The sequence below is a fragment of the Onychomys torridus genome, chromosome 19, assembly GCF_903995425.1.
Source record: "Onychomys torridus chromosome 19, mOncTor1.1, whole genome shotgun sequence".
In the NCBI taxonomy this organism is placed as follows: Eukaryota; Metazoa; Chordata; class Mammalia; order Rodentia; family Cricetidae; genus Onychomys; species Onychomys torridus.
This window is the reverse complement of record NC_050461.1, coordinates 14,184,397-14,211,399: the sequence shown is the minus strand read 5'-3', so window position 1 is coordinate 14,211,399 and position 27,003 is coordinate 14,184,397. Positions and strand designations below refer to the sequence as shown.

Below are 27,003 nucleotides of genomic sequence, written 5' to 3'. Positions count from 1 at the left end.
TGAGTGAGTCCACCTCCAAACCAAAGACACCTGCTCTCCTTTCCCCACCCTTTTCCTCCTCCGCCCTTTCCTCTGGGTCTCTCCGCCGCCCTAGCGAGCACAGGAGCGGCCACTGGAGGAGGAGCAGAGGGAGGAGGGGAGCGCAAGGAGGAGAAGGGGCGGGGTGGGTGGGAAGAGAGCCGGGAGGGTGTGGACTGGCAGCCACTCTGCAGCTGGTCGCCCGGGACCTGGTCCCTCCCGCGAGTCGAAGTGATGGAGGGGAAGATATCCTCTTAGACACACTCGCGCGCGCGCATCCAGCTGGGCACGTCTCCGGGAGGCAGCAGCCGGCTGGAGCGCCGGGGACCGGGCGGCGGCTTTGACAGCGCGAGCGGCAGGGAGTCCGCGGTCCGCACAGCTTGGCACTGGTCGCAGGAGGACGCAGGGAGGGAAGATCGCAGCCGCACTGACTGTTGCTCTTTTGAATGCATCCCGGGGGACGGAGCTTCCTGACATTGTCACCGAGGACGCCAGAGGCTCTGCCCTTCGCGTGCGGGATCCGGGTCTGCGCCGGTGCCTGTGCGGGGAGAGGAGGATGCGAACCTCCTCCAGCAGAGCTCCTGCGGTCCCCTTAGCTACGCGGACTCGGGCTCCGGCGGCTGCCCCTGACGTGTCTGCACCGCGGGAGCGCGCCCTGCCGCACCTGGCTCCAGCCTCCCAGGGAAGTGCGCGAAACGAGCCCTAAACTCCACTACTTCTCGCCCCCTCCGCTCGCCGTTCCCAGTCCCGGACCTCCTGGCCCCCCGCTGTCGCCGCCCCAGAGTGAGAGCCCACCCTCCCCGCACTCACGCGCGGCTACAGCGCTGCTTGCCTGCTCTCCTTGCAGGCTCACTCCAGCCACAGAGACACAGAACCCGAGCATCCCAAACTACGGGACAGCTGCCACTGCGACCGCAGGAAAGGCCGGGTGACCCGGCCCTACTACGGGTCTGGTTCAAGGCTCTCAAGCTGCGGTCCGCTCCAAGGCTGTCGCCACGGGGGATGACGGTGAGTGAGCAGGGCGCGCTGCCCGCCTTGCGCGGGATAGAGGGGAGAGGAATCGCGGCTCGGACCTTCTAGGTTTGGGGGGTAATGACAAGGGGAGTCGCCTAGAGGAGGCATCCCTCTGTCTGAAGCACTTTGTGGGGCGCGGTTTTCCTAGTCGCCTCCTGGGGAAGACTTTGAACCAAACCCCCTTTGCTGGGGTTGGGGTTAAACTAATGGGATCGAGCGAAACAGTGGGAGCAATTGCTTGAGTGAATTTAGACTGTCAGTCGGCCTCCAAGCTTGTCTGCCCGCCTGCCCGCCTGCCCGCCTGCCTGCCAGCCAGGCTGTCTGTCTTCCCAGAGACCTACATCCAGCGCTCTCCCAGAGTCAGATGGAGAACTCGCTTTCTCTGATGAACACTCATCAGAGTTTAGGGGTTCGCGCTTGGCCACTCCTGGGGTGATTGTATACTGTCATTTGGAGTTATATGGTAGCTTTAAGGGTAATGCGATGCACTGAGGCCCGAGCAAAAGGCAGGCAGAGTCGGCAGAAGTTCCACTGGGGCAAATGGGTGCCTACTCTTTGGAGAAGAGACACCCCCCCCAACCACACCTAGTGTCATTTCCCACTCCCTGGAGCTTCACTTAGCGCAACCTTTCCCTCTCACAGCCAGCATAACACACACACACACACACACACACACACACACACACACACACACGATAGATACAACCAATATCAAATTATTACTAAGAGGTTTGCAGCCCCTGTGACCCACTGCAGCGCTGACCCCCGCCTCTGGGACTTAGAACACTATCTAACAAGGAAGGAAACCCCGCCTGCTGTGGATGACTTTTCTCAGTTCCAGGTGCACACCAAGCAAACCTCTAGGACTCTACTCCTGAGTCATTTCAGGAGTACGACAGCGCTGCTCTCCTCTCAGGCTGCCCACCTTGAGTGCATCCACACAAGAAAGCTACTGCTGGAATATGTGTGGTCCTTGGTTCTTACGAGCCCCCCCCCCCCCCCCGCCGCCGCCGCCGCCGCCTTCTCTCTCTTGCTCTTTCCTCTCTGTCTCTGTGCATATCTCTCTGTCTCTCTGTTCTGTCTCTCTCATTTCATAGAAAAGTCTAGTCCATTAAGGAGACATTCAATGTTTGGAAAGTGCTTTATACCATATTACTTCGTGGATACATTTAACTGCCCCATGACTCTTTTCTGATCTATGTCAGCTGAACCTGATAAATAGTATGCCGGGGTCTGGGGAGGGAACAATATAGGCGGACATCCTCTGGGTGACACTGCTCCTTTCTTAACTGATTTGCTGTCAGACAGAAACAGTGAGTGCCTCTAAAGGGTTTCGTGCAGTGTTCTCTACATATTTCAGAGCTTTGGACAGGTGTTTTTATGGCACAATTCAGTTCAAATGTATCTGCCTCCTTTTCCAAGGAACTGCTGAGGATGAAAAAAGGGATTTTACCAAATTTAGTTATCAAATGTAGCTGTTTAAAAGTCTTTCATTGCTATTCATTACAATACATCTTAAAGTTACCTTTGTCCTTCATCTTCATGATTTTTTCCCCTTTATTCTGAATTTGGTGAAGTTCTTAGCAGGAGAAATAAAACCTCTTTCCCTGTCTTTTTCCCTGTGACTGTTTACAAACAGTGCTGTTGGAAGTGACCAGGTCAGTTGAGACAGGCTGCTCAGGGAAAATCAAGCTATTTGCCAGTGAATTGTGCTAAATGAAATAAGACACAAGAATGGAAAGGAAACTATTGTTTATGTCTTTACTGCAGTGTGTTAACTGTGGTAAGAATAACAGCTCTGGCCTCTCCTAAGTTACCCTGGGCTACATAAACATCTTCTTTCCTCAATTAATTGATAAAACAGAAAAGGCATTGTTACTCATGCAAAATATTTTCAAATAGATGTGACTAAACAACTTATGAGGGGAATTATGGTCAGATTGCTCAGCAGGTACTGGGTCCTGGTTTCTAGATGAAACCAGACCTCATGCTTAATGCTTGAAGTGGCTCCCTCTGACATCTTTGTGAGGAGGCTTCGCTCAGTGTTTGGAAGAGATCTTGCCTTCACCATCCTTACCGTTTTGCAGGCATACACAGATGTTTTTGAATGAATAACTTTCCTCCTCGCTGAATTTGCACACATTCAAGAAGTCTTTCTGAGCACATGAGCACACACAATAAGCATAGCTGAGCTGGGGCATTATTTAAGACAAGGAAGGGTTATTGCTAGAAGCAGGGTGTTTGCTCCTACTCTGGGTGAGTGGAACTGCAGAGCAGTGACTTTCTGAAGAAAGCAGTGTCATCCCCAAAGTAGATGATCAACCAACAAAGAGCTGTTGACTCAGGAGTCACAGGAGGCATTAAAGTATCTAACTTTGTTTTCCGCCTAAGTCCTGCCATTATTTTTTAACCCACATGTCATTTAGATGATTCAACTTCACAGAACTGATGTTGTCTCTAATCTGACTGCTTGTTGAAGTTCTTAGAGCAAGTCGTGAATCTGCACTGGGTCTCATTTCCAGCTCTCTTTCTGTGCACTTCTATGGAGTGGTGCCAGATCTCAATACCTCATTAGCATTCACTTATGAATAAATGCAAATCTTCCTGTTGGCTCAGAAAAGCAAACCTGAATTCATAGAGCAGTGTTTTGCTTCCTCATTTCCTCATCCCTGTATTTTTCTAATCTCAGCAACAGTAACATTTCTTAATAATGCAATTATATGCAAATGAGGAAGTTAACAAAAATGATTGTTTCGGTTCTCTTTTAGAGGGGAAAATGAAATTTCTTATGGAAATTTTAGTTGGGGAGATTTTTTTTTACTCTCTTGGAATATCTTGGCAGGGTGACTTTTTTTTAATGGTAGTGGCCTTCATTCATGAGTGAAATAACTCATTCTATTAAAAGACACTATTTACTGGTGAGGAGAGTGTTTGCTCAAAATGACTGTAGCATGTTTAGGAATATGTGAGCTGTAACACTAGAGAGTGTAACTGAAATTGTATAAGTATTTACATATTTTTATATGCCTTATATGCATAATTTTACATTTCTGTGCAATATTTTATTATAAAAGTTCAATATTGTAATTGAGTAGTTACTGTTTGGTAATGGAATTATATTTTAAGAAAAAGTGAGTGTTGTGGAAAGGGGAATAATTGTTCAAGTCACAGGTTTATCTTCAAGTCCTTTGCCCTCTCTTACTAAGGGTGGTAACAGAGAGGAAAGTCAAAGCCAGAATGACTTGCTAAGTTTCCATCATGGACTGGAATGCTGATGTTTTAGACTAGTAGAATACTTAGATTTGTCCATCAACTTACCATGAAGTCTTTAAAGCAAGAAAAGGAGTATTTTTTTTTCTCCTGGAATCCAATTAGTTGTTGCCAGATTTTTCTTTCTCTGTGATCCGAGTTTGTTTCTGAGACCGATGATGCAATCCTAACTTCTCCAGCTGAAGCAAGATGTTAATGGAAACATTTTAAGGCGCTGATCAAATACACTTTAAAATAGTTAACTTATCAATTGTCAAAAAATTACATTTGGAAATCCCTCCCACTAATGTACAGGTGAGGATAAACAACTTTCAAATCTTACATGCAAGTTTCATTATCTGCCTTATTATTTATTAATATTCTGTACAATGGACTATTTTCCAATATTTTGAAAAGTTTTAGGAAAGAAAGCTTGTATCTGTAGTTAGAAGTGTTTGATGAGTTGTTTTTACCAAGTTTTATAGGTAAATATATGCAAATGTATACATACATATGTGTGCATATGTATATAAAATATATTGGTCTTTATTAATGTAGCTATATGTTATAATTATTGACTAACAGGAGGAGCATCCCTCTGTGACATATGTGATTTGTGAAGTCAGCCTCATCCTTAGAGTAATATGTACAAGTGTTTCAAGTTTGGTGTAAGAATTTGGAGTGACAAACGTTTATGAACAATTTGATTAAGAAATACTTACAATAGTCATGAGTGTATAGCTAATACTTTCCAAAATACTCTAGTAATAATGACTCATTTATTTCTGCAGCCTCTCTGTCATGTGTAGCTGGAGAGCTTCTCTCCAGGTGTCACCAATCCCCTACGGTCCCACAACCCACATATAAAATAATCACTCAGATGCTTATATTACTTATAAACTGTATGGCCGTGGCAGGCTTCTTTTTATCTACTTTTTCTATCTTAAATTAACCCATTTCTATTAATCTATAAGTTGCCACGTGGCTCGTGGCTTACCTGTACCTTACATCTTGCTTGTCATGCAGCAACGGGCAGCTCTCCACGCCTCAGCTTTCTGTTCCCAGAATTCTCCTCTCCGCTTGTCCCGCCTATACTTCCTGCCTGGCTACTGACCAATCAGCATTTTATTTATACAGAGCGATATCCACAACAGTCATGCCCCATTGTACAGAGGGAAAATACATATTTCTACTATGCCCCTTTTGGAGATGTGGATATCGGGGCTAATCTCATTAATTGACAGCCAAATCTCTGTAGCTATCAAATGGCGAAGCTGATATTTGATCCAGGCAGCCGCCTAGGCCATTCCACCATCTTTGAGTAGTTTAAGTTTACTTAAACAAGTCATATGCTTGGTAGCTTTAGTTAACTTTACACAAACTAGAGTCACCTAAGAAGAAACCTCAGTTGAAGAACTGTTTCCATCCATTGGGCCTGGGTTATTGTCTCAATTAATGATTGATGTGGGAGGGCCCAGCCCACATGAGTGGTGCTCACCCTCGTCAGGTGGTCCTAAGCCAGCCAGTAAGCAGCTTCACTCTGTGATCTCTGATCATTTGCAAAGGTTTTTAACTTAGAGTACATTCTTCAGAAACTCACAGGAAGGTTATTTTAATGGGATGGTGACATAGACTGAACCTGAGCAGGGCTGGAGTACGGTACTGCACCTTAATGTAGTTTTTAATGGACTCAATAATTACCTAAGGTTTGGCTACTTTTAAATTAGGTAACTTTAAGAACAGATGCCATCCTTAAGCAGTTTTAATAGCATAGATGATCAGACACTGAATGTTTTATGCTTCCCATAATATATCCATATAATGTGAACTTCTTGCACTCAGGTCAATGATATGTGTTACTATAGCATGCATGCCAAAGAAATCTGAGTTTTATAAAAGGTATGCTGTAACTTAACTTTGTCCGCATCATCTCCATACAGTAGGCATCTTCTTGTTGTTTGCTGCATGAACTGAAGCAGGCCATTCCACAAATTGCTTGTCCAAAGGCAAAACAAAAACAAAAACCTTCCAAGCATTTTTATACTTACATCGTGTATTTTATAATCATCATATCATTCCATGTTCATAAGACACTTCCTGTTACTTCTTGGTCTCAGGCATCATCTATGAATCATATCTAAAACCATGTGGAATAATCATCTCTGTGAAATGGAGTGATAGAACAATAGAAAAATAGTGCAAGGGGTGTGAAAAAATAAATTGATTCAAACATTTGAACTTAGAAGTAGGGAAGACTACCTGTAATTGTGCCTTTTAATAAGACATAAAAGACATGATTAACATTAAATAACAGACTCTTAAAGTGTTAACACGGAAGCACAACCATCCTACCATAAAGATTAGTGCTCACACTATTTGAGTATAGTTTGGGGAACTGTTTGCAAACATATGAAAATGTTACTGTGATGCTTTCTGCCACCGTTAGCTAAGTCAAGTCACTGAAGAAACTCACAGTAATCAAATGTGCCCTGATGCTGGCATTTATCATGGTGTAAGTACTGGACTCTGCTTTACTACTAATTCTCTATGGCCCCTTGGAGTAAGTTGCTTAGACTTTCTAATTCTTACTCATTTTAAATAGTATGTGATGATAGAAATGTCATTTGTAGTCTTTTTTATAATAATCTATACAAAATGCCTAGCCTAGAGCATCAGTATGAGTCAGCGCTTAGTCCTGCTGATAACATCATCATCTTTAACATCACTGTGACAGCATCAGAATGACTAGATGAAACAGCCATGTGATGCCCAATATGCAGAGAATTGAACTGGGGGATCTAGGCTGTAAAGCACGGAGTCTGTGTATTCCCCTCGTGCTGAGGGAAGAACACAAGGAAAGATGTTTCAAAATTTAACTTTGATTACTAGACTTCAAGTCTCACATCTATCATAGAATGTAAGAGGCCAGGAGTATAGCTCACTGACAGAGCATTTATTTACCCAGCATGATCAAGGCTATAGATTCTACCCTAAGTACCACCAAAAAGGCAGGCAGGGATATGGAACTTGAGACAAGGCTCAAAAGCTCTTGGGACAGCTAATACACATTCATTTTGAACTCTGGCTATAGCTCTTTTGTCCTGGTTTGTTTTGTTTGTTTTTTTTTCTCACTATGGAGGCCTAGCATCTCTGGCCTGGAACTCATTATGCAGGCCCAGCTGGCCTCAAATGTGGAACAGTCCCCATGTATTTGCCTCCCAAGTGCTGTACAGGCATGCATCACAATGCCCCGCTTGAAGTCCTGCTGAGCCTGTTGTGACAGTGCAATGCATGTCCTCTGCCACAGTCACCATAAAGAGGGGAGAACAAGTTTCTACTAAAGTCACCAAGGTATTTGTTAATCTCTGTGAATTCAATATCAACTAAAAGTTGTGGGACGTATGGACATTCTTTGGAAGTCTTATAATTTATACTGGATAGACAGAATTCATTGTGTAAAGAGAAAAAGCTTTATCTGGGTTGCTGTCATTAAACAGGTTACTTCTTTTAAAAGTTTAATTTGGTCCTTAGATTTCTTTCTTTTTTGGTAATTAATTTAATATAGACAATCTACCATCCACATTTTAGGCTCATATAGCTTAGCTACTCATGCCCTTCTATGTAATTTTTATTTAATGAAATAATAAATGATGTTATCTCACATTTAATTAATATTTCCAAAGTCTACCCCATGCCTCTTTACTTCCCTGTGCCTTCTTTGCTACATCTTTCCCTTTAACAAGTTTCATTTAGATAAACCTTCATTTCTTGGTTTGTCATACCACACACACTCTTTTGACATGTGTATATAATACCTACTTAAGCAATGAAATAAACTACATTAGCTTTAGCAACTCTTTGTATCTATTTTCAAGTATGTTTTAAAAGATCTTTTGGAACTCTTGCTGAGTCCAAATGTACTGGATGCAGTAGTGGGAATTGACCCTGTGTGCAAGCAGGATTTCCTCATCCTGGTAGACAGCCACCCAGGACCTCAACTTCTTAACAGCCTCAGTGTTGTGAGGGAAAGGAGACAACACTGGACTAGAAGTCACCAAAAAGACATAGCATGGGAAAGCGGCAAACCTCTGTGACTGACAGGGCTCTGTGAGTGACAAGGCTCTATGAGTGACAGGGCTCAGTGAGTGACAGGGCTCTGTGACTGACAAACCTCTGTGACTGACAGGGCTCTGTGAGTGACAAACCTGTGTCTGGACTCCTCCTCGCAAGAGGCATTCCCAGTAAGCCTCTAAGTATCATTTCCCTGATCCTGGATTGTGCTTCCTAGGGCAGGGCTTTGCTGGATTGTGACCTTTCACCCATATGCCCATGGCATTTAACATGTAATACAAAGAGACAGGGCGTCTTTCTGTGGACATCTCAGAATTCTCCATGAAGCAGAGAACTGAGACACTTGACTGGGTGGGTGAAGGGTAGAAGGAGAGGACAGAGGCAGCAAGCAGGACAGGTTCTGGGTGTGAAAGATTCATGGGCCATGGACATGTAGATGCATGGTTGAAAGACTATTCATTTTATTCTCATAAAACATAGTTACATCACACTGTTTCTGAATCTACATGAGATATATAGAGTCCACATAACATCTCTATCTGGCTCTTTAAAATGAAACGTGGTGTCTTACCCTATTGTCTTGATAGCAATGCCAGGCATGCCAAAAATTTTAATATTAACTGTACTGTAATTTCCTGATTTTATTTGAGTAGATTTCCATAACCAGGTGCTTATCTTAGTGTCTTATCCTATCCACTTTGAAATGGTTAAGTAGAGACTGTCAAGGGTTACTACAGCAGTGTCTAGTCTTAGAACTTTGAAATTCTTCAAAATAATAGGCTGCCCAAATTCTGTATACCAACAAGGAGCTTGATAAACTTTATGAAGTATTACTTTGTTAATATTGCCTCTTCTTAAGTACTTCATTATTTTGTTCTCATCTGTTGGCTGATGCATCTACCTAGACATCCAAGAACAGTGAGAAACAGAATAGTTACAAGGATCATAAGAGGAAACAGACATACACCTGTATTCCTCCTACTGCTCTACATTGGTGTGACCTAGAGACACAAGCACCCCGCCTCCTGAGCACCAAGTGTCTTATTAACACTAGCTACCACTTTCATTGAGGCCATTGAGAGGTCTCACCTGAATCACGACAACTGCTCCATCAGCCTTGAGTCTTCCTCCTCTTCAATGCTTCTGAAATGCTTCTAAAGATACATCCTGCCACACAATGCTCCTATTCATTCCTGCAGCATCTTCTGCCTTAAGGGGCAAACTCAAAGCTATTCAATATCCTTATTAGCTCAACCTTGCTTTTCTAATGACACAGTCTGGGATTCATCTCCTGTCACTCTTCCAATGGATGTCACACTGATGGTATATTTGTATCCAAGAAGAAATGGGCCATGTACCTTCAACATCCATGCCTTTGTACATACAAGTATCAATATTCTTTGCTCTCCTAATTTTTTTCTTCTTCATCACCTCTCTTCATTTTATTGCCCATGACTTTCTTTGAAGCTCATTTCCAAACCAGAATGCACTAGATTTCTGATCATCTGCTATAGTATTGATCACACTCTGTGGAGTTGGGGTTGTTTCCTATTTCTCTGCCACACACTCATATACACATACTTTCCCCTCAAATGACCCCTAAACCAGCATCTCCAATGTATCCATAATATCTGGAATAAAGGAAGCACTAACAATGTTTTTATTAAAAGAAAATAGTCATCCTCTGCCTAATGTCGCTATTCCCTTTTCTAACTTGGTAAATTATTTGATTTATTCCAGTGCTTCTTCATTGAGTGACTGTTGTATGCTAGGGAGCATACTTGATGTTGAAGATACAGGGACCTAATTCTTCTCCTAGGAAACTTACAGGCTTGAAGATGAAACCAACTGGCAAAGAAACAAGTGCCTGCATGCATACTAAATGATGGAGAGAAGAAACCAAGAGGATGTTGGGAGAATGCTGGAAGCCTTCTTCCCTCCCATAAGTCCTTTTCTCCAGTAATTTAAAGTGTTTACAGTGAGCATCCATCTATCAAGATGATCTTTTAATTTTCAGTGTAAATTTGGAGCGTTGTTTCTTTAGCAATGGTCTATAGAGAATTATGCTATTTTAATTTTTATTTTATATCTTCAAGATTAAGAAAGCCTTAGATGGTTCCATGATAGTCCATGAACTCATTTTTTGAGATTTTTTTCCATTAAAAGCCTCTTAACTATCTATTATAATCATATTACATCTTTAAGTTCATTTTTTCTTATGAAGCAGCATAATTTAACAAATTACTATGTACTTAATAATTTTGAAAAATAATTCTATGAATATTTAAGATAAATCTGAAATTAAATTATTTTACTATGAACAAAATGGAAAACTCAATAAGACCAAAAGATCGGCTAAGGACATATGACAAATCTCATTACAGATACTTATCTACTATGAAAGAAATAGCAGCCTGTTGGTAAACATATTTCATAGTAAACACATGAAAACAAGGCTTTTACATGTGTGTGGCCATTCCTAGTAAGTAACCATAAATATGAATGAAATAAAATATCTCTTCAAAGACATGTAGAACATAATTTTAGCTTCAAAAATAATCTCAAGTATACTATACTCCAAACATATTGACATATTTAATATAGAACATAAGCTAAATCCTCAGCAACCTCAGTTTTAAAATCCAGAATCTATAGTGCTTCAAAATGTAAAAGCTTTTAAGTGATGACATGTTGTCACAAAAATGGAAAATTTCACATCTGGTCTCATCTTACAAATCAGTTAAAACACAAGTGCACTAAAATATTGTGTAAAACTGAAAGGAGAAAATAGGATGCACATGAAACATAAATGAATTTTCTTCTTATACTTGCTCCCATCTTCAATATATACAAACAAATAATAATCCAAAATTGGAAAATGTCTGAAACTCAAGCATTTCGGATGAGGAATCTACCACCTAAAAAAATACTTAATTAACTTATTTGGTATATCCTTTCTGAAATCAAAAGCAAGAACACAATTTAATATGGTGCTGGCCATTTCATTATTTCCCTTTTAAATTACATAAAAATTAACAAATATTATTCATCATGCAGATGTGAGACTCTCATTTTAAAACTGAGGGAAAACTAGTATAAGAGAAGTAAGTTGACCCTGCCAGCCTTTGCTTAAAAATTACTTTGTAATTCTTATTGTGAAGATTTAAAAGTATTTTAATCTTTAATTGCTTTATTTAACTGGTTTGTTTGTATACGGTACGTGTGCACTCCTGTGCCAGAGTGAGTATAGTATACCCATGTGGAGGTCATAGGACACTCTGTAGAAATTAGTTCTCTCCTTTCTCTTTGCTCATCCTGGGGATTGAATGCAGGTCAACTGAATCATCCTTTACCTGCTGAGCCAAACGACCATATTCTATTTTAAAAGGTTGCTTAACCAGCCATTGGATATATTTGAGTGTATGTGTGTGTGTGTGTGTGTGTGTGTGTGTGTGTGTGTGTGTCTGTGTGTGTATTAAGTATGTAATAATGCCCATGGGATAATATTATGTAAACCTATTGTATACGATTGATGTATACTAATTAAAATGTTTCCAAATATTGCAATCTTGGAAAGTTGTACCAAATGTTTTTTGTGTTTTATAAGTAGGTGACCATCTGAACTTGAAGATATATGAAACTGGAAATATGCTGAGGAAAAATGCCATAAAGTGCCTAAAGTGACTAAGGTCATGTTGAATCCTTACACTAACAGTCTTCTATACAGAGAGACCAGTCCTGGGATCCTGGATAAGGTGGAATTAGTCAGATACCCGATACTGCCCGTGGTATAATCTCAATGCCAAGCCTTATGAGTTCCCAAAGCAAGCTCAAAGAGAAACATTTTTCAATTCACTGAGAGAAACTGGCAAGGGGAGTTCATGACTCCCCATACTGGGCAAGGAATCCTGGTGTAGGAAAGTGCAGCAAAGGTATATAAGGGTCTCTATGATTGTCGGACCTGAGGGACCTGTTGACACTCATGTGAAAAAAAATCCACGTTCATCATTGCAAAGATTCTGAGGTTTGTCTTTTGCTCCACTGCCTAAAATCTTGCTCAAGTGCTTACCACAACATTAATCAATGTTATGGTAACAACTCAAAACTCACCAGCTGACCATTGAGCATCTACAATATCACAGGACCACAATCAACTGATTCAAAAGAGGGACTTGAGTAGACATCAGCCTCTCTGGGGAAACAGTGGGGTAGCTAAGAGAACCCATTAAAATAAATTAAAAAAAAAAAACTATTAAAGGCTCCACCTACTATCCACTGTTAACTTTTGGAATTTTCTCTTTGAATGAGCTGTTTTCTGAAGACCCTCCATGTCTCTTCAGTTTCTTCTATTACTATTATTGTTAATATTTTCACAAATAAGAACATTTAGGAATAGCTCAGTTTTCTCAATAGACAAAGTGAGAATATATTGAAGAAATGAGTCATTTATGACATTCTCAATGGACTATTGATACTATGTAAATTAGTGTCCTTGGTCTAGATAGCTTTACATGCATTTGCATAGTTTTATTTTACTTTTCATTGTTTTTCCTATGAAAAACTTTTCTTTCCCTGGTATGAATATATACTTTCATGAATATATTTTATCTGTTTCATATATATATAAGTAACATGGTACTTTCAGAAGAGTAGCTGCCTAATTTGTAGTCAACTATACAAGATAATTAATAACTAGTACCATGTTGCATAGACAACAGATGGTAGGAGAAGAAGGATGATGCAGTTGGGGTGCTCTGAGGGTGTCAGAAGTCTCTCACCCCAGCGGAGTGAAGCTACTCACATGCCAAGTTTCCCTCATGCTGTACTTCCTGCTGATCTTACTTTTCTTCTTGATCCTTCTACCAGTCCATCATAGAACTCCTTGGGATGCCAGCTTCCACTCTCCATTCCCACCACATTCATTTGCAGTGTCAGGGATGTGCATCCCTTTGCGTTTAGACAGGATGCCAGCATCTGTGGCTGCCACAGTATCTAGCCCATGCAGTGAGTCGGGCTGCATTAACTTTGTCCTGACCTTGCGGATGCAATCTATTATGCAATCAATAGATGCAGATCTATTGATATCACATACAAAGATCATGAAAGTATTTTTTTTTCTTTAACATTTAGAGGCTTACATTGGTCACTTCATTCCCCAGAGAACCTGGCTGAGTAGCAGTGGAAAAGCACACCAAGAAAAGTTACTACTCTTCCCTCCAAAGGGGCTCTCCTCTGCTTCTAACCAAGTCTGCCAGCAACTAGAAGGTGCATGCACATTGGTGGACATTCCAGTGACTTCACTTGCTGCCTTTCTTATGGATTTACCACTACCGACTACCTGCTGTATTTTCAGGATATGTCATGAGGATGTCATGGTAGTGTTTTAAAAATGCTAAGACCTATGGATATTCCACAGAAGGATCATGATATGGAGACTTTAAATTTTAAAGAAAAGACAACTTAATTGTAACTTTTAATCAATCACTGCCTGTGCTAAAAAACACAGAATAGTCCAGTTAACACGTCATCAGAATAGAAAAAGGACTCATTTGTCATTTTGTAAAAAATGGGTTGTTAATCTGAGGAAGTAAGCAGTCACCTTGCCTATCCCACCCTCTCAATATCAGGCCCTCTTTTATCATTTAAAGTAGAGCAACCGAAAATAGATTATACTGACAAGGAGTAATTACTGACAGCTGCATTTAATTAGCAAAGCAGATTCCTGCTCATGACAATAAAGTATTATTACATGTTTAGCTCTAGCAGTGTGAGGTGACTTTGCTAACAGAAATGGGAGACCTGCTCTTCCTACTTAAAATCGCACACGCACACAGTTTGGCTGGAATTGAGCCTGTGCTGCGTGGGAGTGTCTATGGTTTTACAAAGAGAGAGAAAAACAGTAGCTGTAAAGTGTTTTTCCTTTCCTTTTTCTTTTTTTAGGAAAACAGACAGATTGCACAAGGATAAAAAAGTAGTCCAAAGCCAGCTATTGGCTCTCCGTTGGGAGTTGTATGTCATTGTTTTTATGTTTGTGTGTAGGGAGTGGGAGTAGAGGGGTATTTGGGTATCAGAGACAGACACAACACTTGCCCATTTGTAAGTTTTTAATTCTTGCTCTCCCCTCCCTCCTCTTCTTGCCTCTCTTCTCCTCTCCTTCTCCTCTGTCTCCTCCTTTTCTTTTTAATCTTACAGCTATTTCCTGGTTACAGAGCATTTCAAAAGCCCATATGATCGAATTTAGAGTTTGCATATACTCTATAAAAACAAAAATCAAATACAAGTGTATTTATTTGACTTGCTGTCTCCTTCCCTTGTTATTCAATTAGTCAGAACTACCATTTTTATTAAGTGTGAACCTAAATCACCGGAACTTGAAGCATTGCAATTGGGATTCAATATTTGGACAATACTGCCTCTGCAGGACAGCATTATTAGCTCTCAGTGACTGAGTGGGTGGGGCTGCTTTAAAGTGACTATCAAGATGAGAGAAAAAAAAATCCTACCATCCTTTCATTTACATGATTTTTATTGTTTTTACCATTTAAAAATGTTACTTACTTTGAAAGTAGCTTTTGAGAAGCTGATATAGTATGCTTTCACAGTACTGTCTTAAGTTATGTGGATAGTATTTATTTCTCAAATTGTAAAAATAGCCTCAGTCTAAAATACTGCCATCTTGTAATTTGCTGTTATAAATGCTATAGTCTTAAAGTCAACTCCTGCATCTACTGCAAAAATAGACAAGATGAATCTGATCCACTAGGCAGGGCTCCTAGGGGCTCAAAGAGACAGAAATGGTAATTGTGGAGCCTACATGTGTGTGCTAGGTCTTCTGCATACATGCTGTGATTGTTTATCTTGGGTTTTTGTTGTTAATGTTTTTTGTTTGTTTGTTTGTTGTAGTGGGAAAGCTTCTCCCCAGGTTCCACCAAGCTCCTGTGGTCCCACAACCCACATATAAAATAATCATACAGACACTTGTATTATTTAAACCGCTTGGCCATTAGCTCAGGCCTACCATTGTCTAGCTCTCACTCTTAAATTAACCCATTTCTGTTAGTCTATACTTGGCCACATGGCTTGTGGCTTACCGTTGTCTTTGCATGTTGCTTCTCCTGGCAGCGGCTGGCAGAGTCTCCTCCCAGCCTTTCTGTTCCCAGCCTTCTCCTCTTCCTTGTCCTGCCTACCCTACCCTTCCTGTCTGGCTACTGGCCAATCAGCACTTTATTTATACAGAGTGATATACACAGCAGTTTGTTTTCTTTTATTTTTTGTGTGAGGCTCCTAACAGTGGGAGTGGGGGTGTCTCTGACTCTTTTGCCTGCTCTTGGGATCCTTTTCCTCCTACTGGGTTGCCTCATCCAGCCTTGATATGAGAGTCTGTGCCTAGTCTTATTGCATCTCATTATTCCACATTTGGTTGATGTCCCTAGGAGGCTGCTATTTCCTGATGAGAAATGGAGGAGTGGATCTGGGGGAGAGGGGAGATGGGGGAGAGGACTAGGAGGAGAAGGGGGAGGGGAAGCTGTAGTTGAGATGTATTGTATGAGAGGATAGATGGATAGATAGATAGATAGATAGATAGATAGATAGATGATAGATAAAACTCTAAATGGATCATCAAAAGAATTAAGCATCAAACTCTTCAGCCCTTTGCCTTTCTTCTTTGCTTTTGCCCTCATTCACCTTCTATGGTACATGAACTAAAGGGCAAGGAGGAAGCTTGTGAGGGTTGTCAGAAGAAGAGCAAAGGCATCCCTTAGAGGCTGTGTCCAATGTGATACCCATTCATCAGTACACTGTGATCTCTCTGTTCACAGCTACAGTCTAGGGCAAAACAAATGTGTGCGAGCTGAAGAATATACCATCTCTGTTGGAAAATATGAACCCTTCTTTAGAAGGGGAACATCTCAGGAGCCTTTTTCTAAGTTAGGAGATTTGACTGAAAGTTACTTCTTTTTTTTTTTTTTTTTTTTTTTGTTTTTAGTTTTTTGAGACATGGTTTTTCTGTATAGCTTTTTGCCTTTTCTGGATCTCATTTTGCAGCCCAGGCTGGCCTCGAGCTCACAGAGATCTGCCTGCCTCTGCCTCCTGAGTGCTGGGATTAAAGACGTGTGCCACCACTGCCTGGCTGAAAGTTACTTCAAAGACACAGCGATTATGTCATATAAAGTATTACCACCGTAATATGTTCAGTCAACACAGTCGGAGTCATTTGAATATTAAGCCACAGAGTTCCACCAGTGCCCCACATGAGAGGCCCTGCTGAACCTCCTAGAATTCTGATTCTTATATCTTGAAAACAAAGTTTTGTTCCTATTTTGTGATTTAGAAACCAGATGAGAATGGTGATTCTCTACCAGAGTTTTATAAGGGCCAAGAGCTTTGACTAAATTAAAAAAAAAAAAAAGTATTTTGATCTCTGGAATTGGACATGTTTGACAATTCAGTGTTTCAACTATAAAATGCTGTGGATATCGCTCTGTATAAATAAAAATGCTGTTTGGCCAGTGGCCAGGCAGGAAGTATAGGCAGGACAAGAGAGAAGAGAATTCTGGGAAGTGGAAGGCGGAGAGACAGACACCGCCAGCCGCCGCCATGAGAAGCCATGTAAAGACACTGGTAAGCCACAAGCCATGTGGCAAAGTATAGACTAACAGAAATGGGTTAATTTAAGATAGAAGAAGTAGATAACAAGAAGCCTGCCACGGCCATACAGTTTGTAAGCAATATAAGTGTCTGTATGATTATTTTATACGTGGGTTGTGGGACCGCGGGGGCTTGGTGGAACCTGGAGAGAAGCTCTCCAACTACAATAAAACTCTCCAAAATTAGACCTAAAATTGGAGTCTACTCCCCAACTGCTCTAATTACTGTGCTCTTCTGTGCTCATTCATAAACTAGTACTGAGGGAAGAGGGCTCAGATGTTCATTTCTAGGAATGTCTTTGCCTTTCATACTGTTATTACTTGGAGTGCTAGATTCAAGCATCAGGCAAAGTACTGACTGAGGGCCTACTGTGTGTAGCAGAGAAGAAAAAGAGCAGTGTTGTGTTTTCAGTGAGTCGGGCAAAATAAATAAATAAATCCTTACCTAGAATCAAATAAGGATTAATCCGTCATATTTTCTCTCCCTTTCATCATTTAAAGTGGGAACAAGACAAAATGCAGGAATTTTTGTTCACCAGTGTCTCCTCAGCATGCTAAAATATTTCTCGGCATATAGTAGGTCCTCAATAAGTACTTGCTGAATGAAATCATGTGTGCTTTATGGGAAAAGAACAGAAGAACAGGAAGGGTATATGAATCGAAAGTAATAGGAAGGGCTCTTGGCGGAAGGCACCTTACATGGAAAACACCAAATAGGATTAATTGGTGCACAATCACACTTTCATGGGAGCACAGACACTGGACAGAACTATCAGTTTTGCCTTTTCCTCTCCTTTACTTCTGTTTTGGTTGGTGTTATGGTTTGGCTCTGAAATGCCACCCTCCCCCCATGTTTTGACTGCCTGTCCCTCAGTGTAGGCCAATGTCTTGGCAAGCTGTGGAAGCTCTGAGAGCTGTAGCCTGCTAGAGAACTACAAGGGAAGGGGCTTTGAAGGGTTTAGCCCTGCTCTGTGTTTGCTGGTCCCTGGGATTTCAGGAGTCTCCCAACACACTTCCATGCTGCAGTAAATTCTGCCCTGCTTTTTTCATCATAGTAGACTGAACCCCATCTGGGTCCTTAAGGGTGTCCCTCCAGTACCATGGTCCCAGGACAAAAAAAAGTATAACTACAGTTTGGGTGGCTGTATTGTCTGTCTTGACATCTGTTTTATTGGTGGTTTGAAGAAACACCGTCTTGACAGGGAAACAGAATCAATAAGTAATTTGAACATTCCTATGTAACAAGTCTTTGGGACACTCTTCTACCTCTAGTCACATTTCACGTGCGCAGATTCCATATTCAGATCCATCTTTCCTTTCAATTCCTAATGGGCTGTCTCCCTAGACCAACATACCTTCGAAAAGATATTCTACTTTAATCACATCTCTAGACTAACCTATTTGGATCAGCATTAGGCTAAGCTGTCTTTATATTTCATATTTAGAACTTCATCACCCTTTGACATGAATCTAGGTCTTTTTTCTAACCATTCATTAATTGTGACCGGGTAAATAGCCCCATCATCACCTTGTATCACCTTGTGAGTCTCAGCCTTAAGACAGATATGCTACTACAAAGGATGTGTGGATGTTCTGCGGATATCAGGGCAGCAGTTCATTCACTCAGAGTCTGGGAAGTCAGACAGACATGTTCTGTGTTTAATTTCTACACTGGGCCAGGCCTACAAGTTTTTTAGGTTTTTTAAGTTCTCTTTTCTCATTGTTATTGCCCTGGAACCAACCAAAGATATGATCTGAAATTAATACTCAATTGGCCAATTCTATGGCCTTAAAAAGTTGTTCTACCATTTAATGTCCCTTAAGTTTCTGAGACCATATCAGCAACTGGAATCACTAGACAGTCTGGATTTTGGTCATACTGACAAGTATATGTGAGAAAAGGTAGCTGTGAAGACCCATCCCTTGTCCACAGCACAGTCTTTGGCTATAGCTACTCAGGGTCTGTCAGAAAATCCTTGCACAGAGTGCATATTCATAGGTTTTGAATATTTGGACCAGTTGTTTCAAAACTCCAGGTAGACTATGGCTGGAAAAGACGAGAACATTATGGCAAGTCAAAAACTGATAAGTAGTACCTCAAGTGGACAGAGGAATTTATTTTAATGGAAGATTATCTGAAAGATATTTGGTAAATAAATCCCAGCCCATAGGTAATGAAATAATTTGAGGGTGAAGGGCATTTATATTTTTTAAAATAGAGTCAGAACTATCAAATTAACGTTGCATCAAAACATTTTGAGGCCCAAGGATTGTGTTGCATTGTACCATGACTGAATCTCAAAGGCCATGTGGAAATGATGAATAAAAGTGATGAGTTGAAACCAGAGGCCTGCCCAAATCAGAAATGCCTCGCCCCTCTAGGGCCAAGTTAGAGAGGAGAGTTTTCAGAAAAGATATTAAAGAAAACACAGGTGTGACTTTCTCACAGGATGCAGCTTAGCAGCATCCTGGTTTTCTCATCCAGGCATTAAATTGGATGCCAATGAGACTGGGCAGCCTGTTATCTAGAGGGGAACCGGATTAGATAAGCATTTCTATGCAGTTATATTTCATATGCAGTGATGGCCGTAGTAGTGCATAGCAACTCTGCTCTTGGATTCTGTTTGTTTCACATTAACCCCGTCACTCTTTTTCTCTTTCTGTTTCACACTCTTGGGGGCTTAGAAAGAGCAGGAAGAAGGCTGTTCGCTGTCCCATGCTGCTGGAAACATCCTTCCTGAGATATCTTTGCTGACAGACTGAAGAAGACCTGGAGCTGATTCTGGCTTCTCCAGATCTCTTCAGCTCTGAGGTTGAATTGTTTGTTTGTTCAAAGAATCTCTGAAATGAACATACAGACAGCTTGGTTTACATAGTAAGACATTATCCAAACAACAACAAAAATCATTTTTTAGTTTTCTGTTTATTGAGACAGAAAGTAAGGCACACTGAGCAACCACTGTAAGAGACTTACCATGTAGCCACTGGAATGTATTACCTGTTAACCTTCACTAGAACCCTGCGAGAGGAGTTCTATACCCTACTTTTACACATGAAGAAATGACAGCTTAATGAAACAGTTCAAAACTGAATAGCTGAGACATGAACTCCTATCTTTCTTATTCATGAGCCTGCCACCAATTACCTGCTTTACTCTTGCCCACAATTAGAAATGCTTTGGATTTCAGTGATGAATATAAGTCTTCCTGCACATGGAACAAACAAACAGATTGAAGACTTTACCTGTACTGCCCCACCTGCACATTCTTGCTGATCACCCAAAAATGAATCCTTAATCCCTTAGCCTGTCATTAAGCATGCTTTAGGAAAATTTATTCAATGCTCCTTTCCCAATCCCCAAGGGAATTATGTTTTCCGATTTTCTCTTATCACTTCCAGATAAAATGCTTCCCTTCAATGTTGTGTATGATTCTCTATCCTGGGTGTTAGAAGGGAACTGGCTATATTCCATTGTGACTAATGACCACTCTTGACTCTCTCACCTCTCAAAAACACCTTTCTCCCTCTCAGTCTATGAACATTGCAACCAGAAGGCTCTGCTCCAAGTTGTCAATGTTCTGAGGCCAGTGGTTGGGGCAACACTTAGCATGAATGCTGCCCATCCAAGGGTACAAAGAATAAAGATGCCTGTCTGCATCAGACTCTCCCAGGGGGCAGTGCAAGTCATGTGAACTCTTTTAGTAACCAAAGCCATTTTTCTAGGTCCAGGTATGACACTACCAGACAAGGAACTTAAGGAAATAGAGTATTAAGGGAGGTCCAGCCTGTCTGTACCACTACATATGACTACATCTCAGTAGCACACATGCATAGTCATTTTATTAGGCAAGACAAGGAAGCCTAAAGAGGATACAAGAGATGGTGGGTGACAGGAGGAGAGGAAACGTGCTGCAGAGACTTCTTTAAAATGCCACCTTTGTGACCTTCCCAGAAATGGCCTTCAAGATTCCTTTCCTGCCACAAGTATGTTTCTTCACACTTCCCGCTTTGGTTGAAAAGGATATTGGTCATTATCAATGGGGACTTTACAGCCTGCCCTGCTGACTTTTGGATTTATCATTTATACTTAGAATTTGGAATCACTTTCTCTGATGTCAGTTCTACAGCTGATTTTTTAAAATGTGTTATGTGAGCAAATGTAGATTGTAAATCTAAACACCGCGCAAGGAAAAGGCAGACCCAGCTGTCTCCTCCAAACTTGATTAGGGAAGGTTGTGCAGACAATATTTTTAGTACAGTCTTTAAAATTAAGGAAAGTTAAGTTGCTTCGAAGCCAGTCAGCTATGGTAGGTTTATTTATGTTGAGGGTTGGAGTGACACAAACTGAAAATATGTCCACTGCCTAAAAGATGTAGCTACTTTAAAAATGTATTTATTTTTCAGTCACACAGGAAACACATTTGCAGCACAGAGAGATTCCCTTGCCTGGTTTTGGTGATAGAAATTCCCAAAGTACGAATACTTCCATTGCTTGCATTAATGCTACGAGTACAAGTGAGCATTCTCCCTGCAAAGGCCTTCATGCTGCCCCAACTGCATAAATGAAAATGTACTGTGTATTTGCATTAATCTAAACCTCACAAAAGAGGCAACTTGGATGGTGATCATATTAAAAAGGGGGGCTTTTCCCTAAGTGTGATTTTAATAATTAATCTGAGAGATTGTTTTATCACATCACTGAACTATTAAGTGACCAGAATGTAGCAGACAGACTGCCTGAGTTTCCCTTGCCTCCCATTAGCATGATCCAGGCAGAAGCCATAGTGAGATAAATATCCAAATGTCAAATAGCTGCACATGTATGTCTATTATGTAATTTCTTCAGAACACTACACACTGTGCCAAACCTAAGATTGTGAAGAAGAGTTCATATTATATGAATACCGTATTGATACTTAATCACATATATCTGTAGGGATCTTTACAGCCCATGGACTTGCACTATCAGTGACAGATAGCAACTGCTGAATGGAACGGCACCAATGACTGGAAAGCAATCCCCAGGCCCATCAGCTTGCAGTCTGCCAGGACGTGGGAACCTACGAGCAGCAGCTCGGTCTGGCATGTGTGGAGCTCAAATGCTCCTCCCCTCGGACTGTAGATAAGAGGAGGAGCTGATAGCCCTAGGAAAGCTAAATAAAGAGGGCCGAGAGACAAATTCTTAATGCCATCAGCAAAGAACAACCTAATAGAGAAAGAAAACAATTTCTAATCCAGTAGGTTTAAGAAATAGCTTCTTAAAGAAGGTCAGGAATGTTTCAAACACTCTACTTGGTGTTGAGTCTTATTCACAGCCTGCTACTGGGTACAGGTGTGGGTGGGAGAAAGGCTCATAGTAGTTGAGTCAGTTTGCACAGTGTTGCAGTCAGTACGTAGATGCATCCAAAATTAGTTAAATCTTTTAATTTCTTCAAAACAATCTTTATTGTTTCCTTCCTAGGCACTGTTCTAGGTGCTGAGGACACCTTAGTTAACAAAAGGAAAAACCTGTCCTTCTGTAGTATTTCCAAAGAATTGATAGTTCTGTTTTTAACTCGTTAAATGTTGTTTTTCCGCAGAGTGCACATGATACAACAAGCTCCCTAATATGCAAATCAGACAAAACAAATCAATGCTGTTGCAGCTCAGGTTACAGTCATCAGCCTTGTCCTTTCTCATGTCACGTGTATCCTGGTATCACCTCCGAACTGTGTCAGTATTAGCTAGAAACAAAGGAAGAGGTTGCAGATGGCAGAGCATGAGTACTGGGCTGAAAGCCACATGATGACATGATTTCATTAGTCTTAGAGTAAGGAGATGAGAGGTCAGAAGACTCCACAGAAGTTTATTACATGAGCATCCTGAGCTATTACACACTGAAAAAAACAGAAGCATTCAGAAGACGTCATAAACCAGCATGAAACCACTAAAGATCAAATCTAGAGAGACAAGTCACACACACAATCCCAAACTATTCAAGAGGATGTGTTGCTCTGATCAGTTAAAATAAAACACTGATTGGCCAGTAGCCAGGCAGGAAGTATAGGTGGGACAAACAGAGAAGAGAATTCTGGGAAGTGAAAAGCAGAGGCAGAGAGAGGAGCCAGTCACCGCCATGACAAGCGAGATGTAAGGTACAGGTAAGCCACGAGCCAAGTGGCAAGTTACAGATTAATAGAAATGGGTTAATTTAAAATAGAAGAAGTAGATAACAAGAAGCCTGCCACGGCCATACAGTTTATAAGTAATATAAGCATCTGAGTGATTATTTTATATGTGGGTTGTGGGACCGTGGGGGCTTAGTGGCACCTGGAGAGAAGCTCTCCAGCTACAAGGCTGAGGCAGGAGGATCACATATATCCAGGATTTGAGTCACCATGGGCAACATAAAGAAACTGTATATTTTGAAGAAAAAATAAAAGGAAAGGAAAGAGATACATTATCTGGTAGACAATGAAGTGTGGGTTTAGCAACTAGGAAACCTAGGTATTTAGGGTGCCCTTAGAAGTTTGTAATATTGTTCAAATTCCTGTTTTCCCATGCATAAGAAAACCTGAAAAGAAATTAGATAATGTACACAAAGTCCCAAGAATAGCATAGTATCTTGCAAAATTGCAAAATACTTATCCTACCACCAATTTTAAAATATATTTTAAAATATATTTTCTAGAGAGTGTCTTATATATGCCCTATAATGAATTCTGCTGGTTGTACCATCACTGTCAACAATATTCTTGGTATTTCTTCTCTTCCAGCAAATGGTTGAATGCAAATAGAAAATGACTGAACTCTATGTACCATCCTTATTATGAAGAGTGAGAAACATGATGAGACTCTAAACTATCAGGATAATGGTGGAGGCACTGAGAGAGAAATTAATCTAAAAATCAAGTTTTTAAAGACTCACTAACAGCATGTGTGCAAAGGAGCCATATTAATGGAATGTGGGTTATTGTAACAAAATACTGTATTTTTTTTAAAAAAAAACATGTCTATCCATGAAGCTGAAGAAATAAAATGCTTTCCATATAGTCAAATTCTATTAAAGCATTCTAAAATGATAAAGCTTTGAGATTGGAAATTACTTGTAATATGCAAAATCAAGATGTGCATGCTCTAGATAAATAGCGTTAAGGTATCAAACACACAATACACATATGCACAAAGATACAATGAATGCTTCTTTGTATGTGTATACATGTGTGCATATGTTCATGTGTGCACATTCATGCAAGTAGTGCATGTGGAAGCTAGAGGCTGGTGTCAGATGCCTTCCTCAGTCTCTCTACTTTATTCATGAGATAAGGTCTCTCACTGAACTTGGGGCTCACCACTTTAGCTAGACTGATAGGACAGCAATTCCAAGGGATCCTCCTAATCCTCCCTCTTCACTGCAGGGATTACAGGCATGTGATATTATGCATGGCTTTTTATGTGGGTTCTAGGAATCTAAACTCAGTGCTTATGGTATATAACTGAGACATCTTTTCAGTCCCTACACCTAATATTGCCAAAGTAAGCTTTACCTAGAATTCACACGGCCATACAGATATTACTGAAATTACCAGTGAAGATTGGTAACTATTTATAAGTGTATTCTATAAATGTCTAATTTGGAAAAACTTTGTTGTCTTTAGCTATTTTTATCTATGGAATCACTACCAGCAGTTGTAGTTTTGATCCCCAAAGGGGAGAGATTTGTCTAAATCATTCAAGCTGCCTAATGGTGTATATAAGCTGCATATATCCAAAGAAATACATTAAGAAAATTAAAGATATGGAATTGTTACCTTCTCTAATGTTGAAATGTATGATAATTTCAGAGATAGCCATAAATTGTTATTACTAACCATATAATCTAGTCATAAATAAATATTTAAATTACATATCGATCCATGGTCACTATTTCATTTTTGTGTTTGTGTTTATTTGTTTTTGCTCTGCCTTACTTTGGTTCTTTTTTTAAAAAAAAGTAAATATAACAAAACAAAACAAAAATTGCCAAGTTAATAAGATTGCTGTGTCATATTTTTCTGTGGTCTAATAGGAACTGATGATACAGTAGTTTGGTTATTTGGGGGAAATGATTATGGACATGTAAGAGCTAGTAAAGTGCTAGGTCACAGTGTGGTGCTGGCTGGGTTTGCTTTTAGTTAATTCTCCTAACAACTTGATGAAGTATGTGTTACTCTTGTCCTATGAGTTCTCTTTACTGACTCATGCTCCCACGGGAGCCAAGAAGTATCTTTACTGATCCATGCTCCAACAGAAGCCAAGAGAGCCCAAGCAGACATTAGGGCTTAGGTCTGCTGATCCCAGAGCACAGATGACCAAGATGCTGGCTACTCTAAGCTTCCACATAACCTTCAGGAGGAAGGTGGTGCTAGAAAAGTTATTCAGAACCGGAAGAGTGATGACTTGAAAGGCTGGTGTCAGCTGCAGAAACAGGAGATGATGTTATGCAAGACTTTGATGGGCAGAAGCAAGGATCTGTATTTGACTGACATAAATTTGCCCATGAGAATCACAGGACAGTTATTTTTAAGAAATAATCTGCTGAGGGATGGTAAGATGGCTCATCAGGTAAAGGCACTTTCCACTCAGGTGGCTTGAGTTCAATCCCATGGAACCCATGTAGAGGAAGGAGAGAAGTAACTCATATAATTTGCCCACTGACCTCCATGCATAGTCATGGTTTGCTAGGGCATGCACATATACACTAAATAAATAAATAGATGTAAAAAATTGTAAGTCCATCTAAAGTGTCTGAGATTAGAGTTCGGAGAATGGTTGATGAGAAGGAAAAACAGTAATTTGAGCAGGCCATTAATGACTAGGTAAGTTACTTACAAAAGTAATTCATATGAAATTTGAAATTGGAGCACTGCTAATGTTTTATTAAATTATAGGCTATGCTTTTGGTTAGTATAGACATTAAAACTTTTTCTAATCATCTTATGCTATGGGCCATACATGATGTGGACATACTATATTGTGCTTCCCAGGATGGGAAACAGTGAACAGTGAGTTGCTAGGTGGTAGAGATTAATGAGCCTTGGCAGGTCAGGGTAGGGGTTCTGGGGCGGCATCTGCTCACACTGCAGTATACTCAACTCTCGCCAGTTATATGAACTTTAAAAAGGGAGAAGATCTCACTTTATCTAATAAGTGTTCTGAGTTTCACATGGAATCAACAGTGATGATGTTAACAAGGGCATCTTGCCTCCTTCTTGGTGAGTGTTAATGTCTACATATTATGGAAGCAGAACACCAGTCATTCCTTCTAAAGTAAGCTCCTTTTCCCATCCTTCTATTCCATCCAGCCCACCCACAGGCACCATCATTATTCTGTAGTCCTTAGGATAATCTGTGACTATTCCTGGGTACCTGATGTTAGTGTCCCCTCTAAAGTATAAGCTCTATTAAGTAAAGCAGTACATCACATTTTGTTCCTAACTTGGTTGGCACCAAGGTAACCACTCTGAGTACTCAAGGAATATCTGTTGAATAACAGAGCAGAGCATAAAATGTTACATTGAATTATTAAAGTATCATATCCATAGATGTCTCACCACAGTGGAGGGTTTTTTTCATTGTATTTGACAACTGCCAGAAGTATCTTCATGTTTTCAGCAAGAGTCTTGTTTTTGAAATTATAATATAGTTAATTTCACCCTCCCCTTTTCTCCTTCTGAAGCATCCCATATACCCTCCTTGCAAATTCACAGCTCCTTTTTTTTTTTTTTTAAACGAAATGCTGTTACATGTTGGTATGTTTATTGGTTTCCTCCCTGTTCAGCTCATGTTTAAGCAGCCATGTTGGTGAGATTTTATGTGTGTGTAGCTTCTGATATTGCTAGGAGACACAGAACATCGAACAGAAAACTTCTGGTCCTCTGGCCCTTACAATCTTTCTGCCCTGTCTTCCATGATGTTTCCTGAGCCTTAGGTGCAGGGGTTGTGTTGGAGATGCATCAGTTGGTACTGCATTTAGATTGGCTAT

The 27,003-nt window shown here is 40.6% G+C and overlaps 1 protein-coding gene across 2 annotated transcripts in view; it reads left to right on the top strand.

Moving 5' to 3' along the window:
* The first annotated feature begins 195 nt into the window (after nucleotides 1-195).
* The window catches only part of Hs3st5 (heparan sulfate-glucosamine 3-sulfotransferase 5), a 283,395-nt gene continuing 256,587 nt past the window's right edge, over nucleotides 196-27,003 (top strand). For both annotated transcript variants that reach the window (XM_036169332.1, XM_036169333.1), the window contains exon 1: nucleotides 196-1,026. The gene's annotated coding sequence lies outside the window, so the exon portion shown is untranslated. The remainder of the gene's footprint in view (nucleotides 1,027-27,003) is intronic.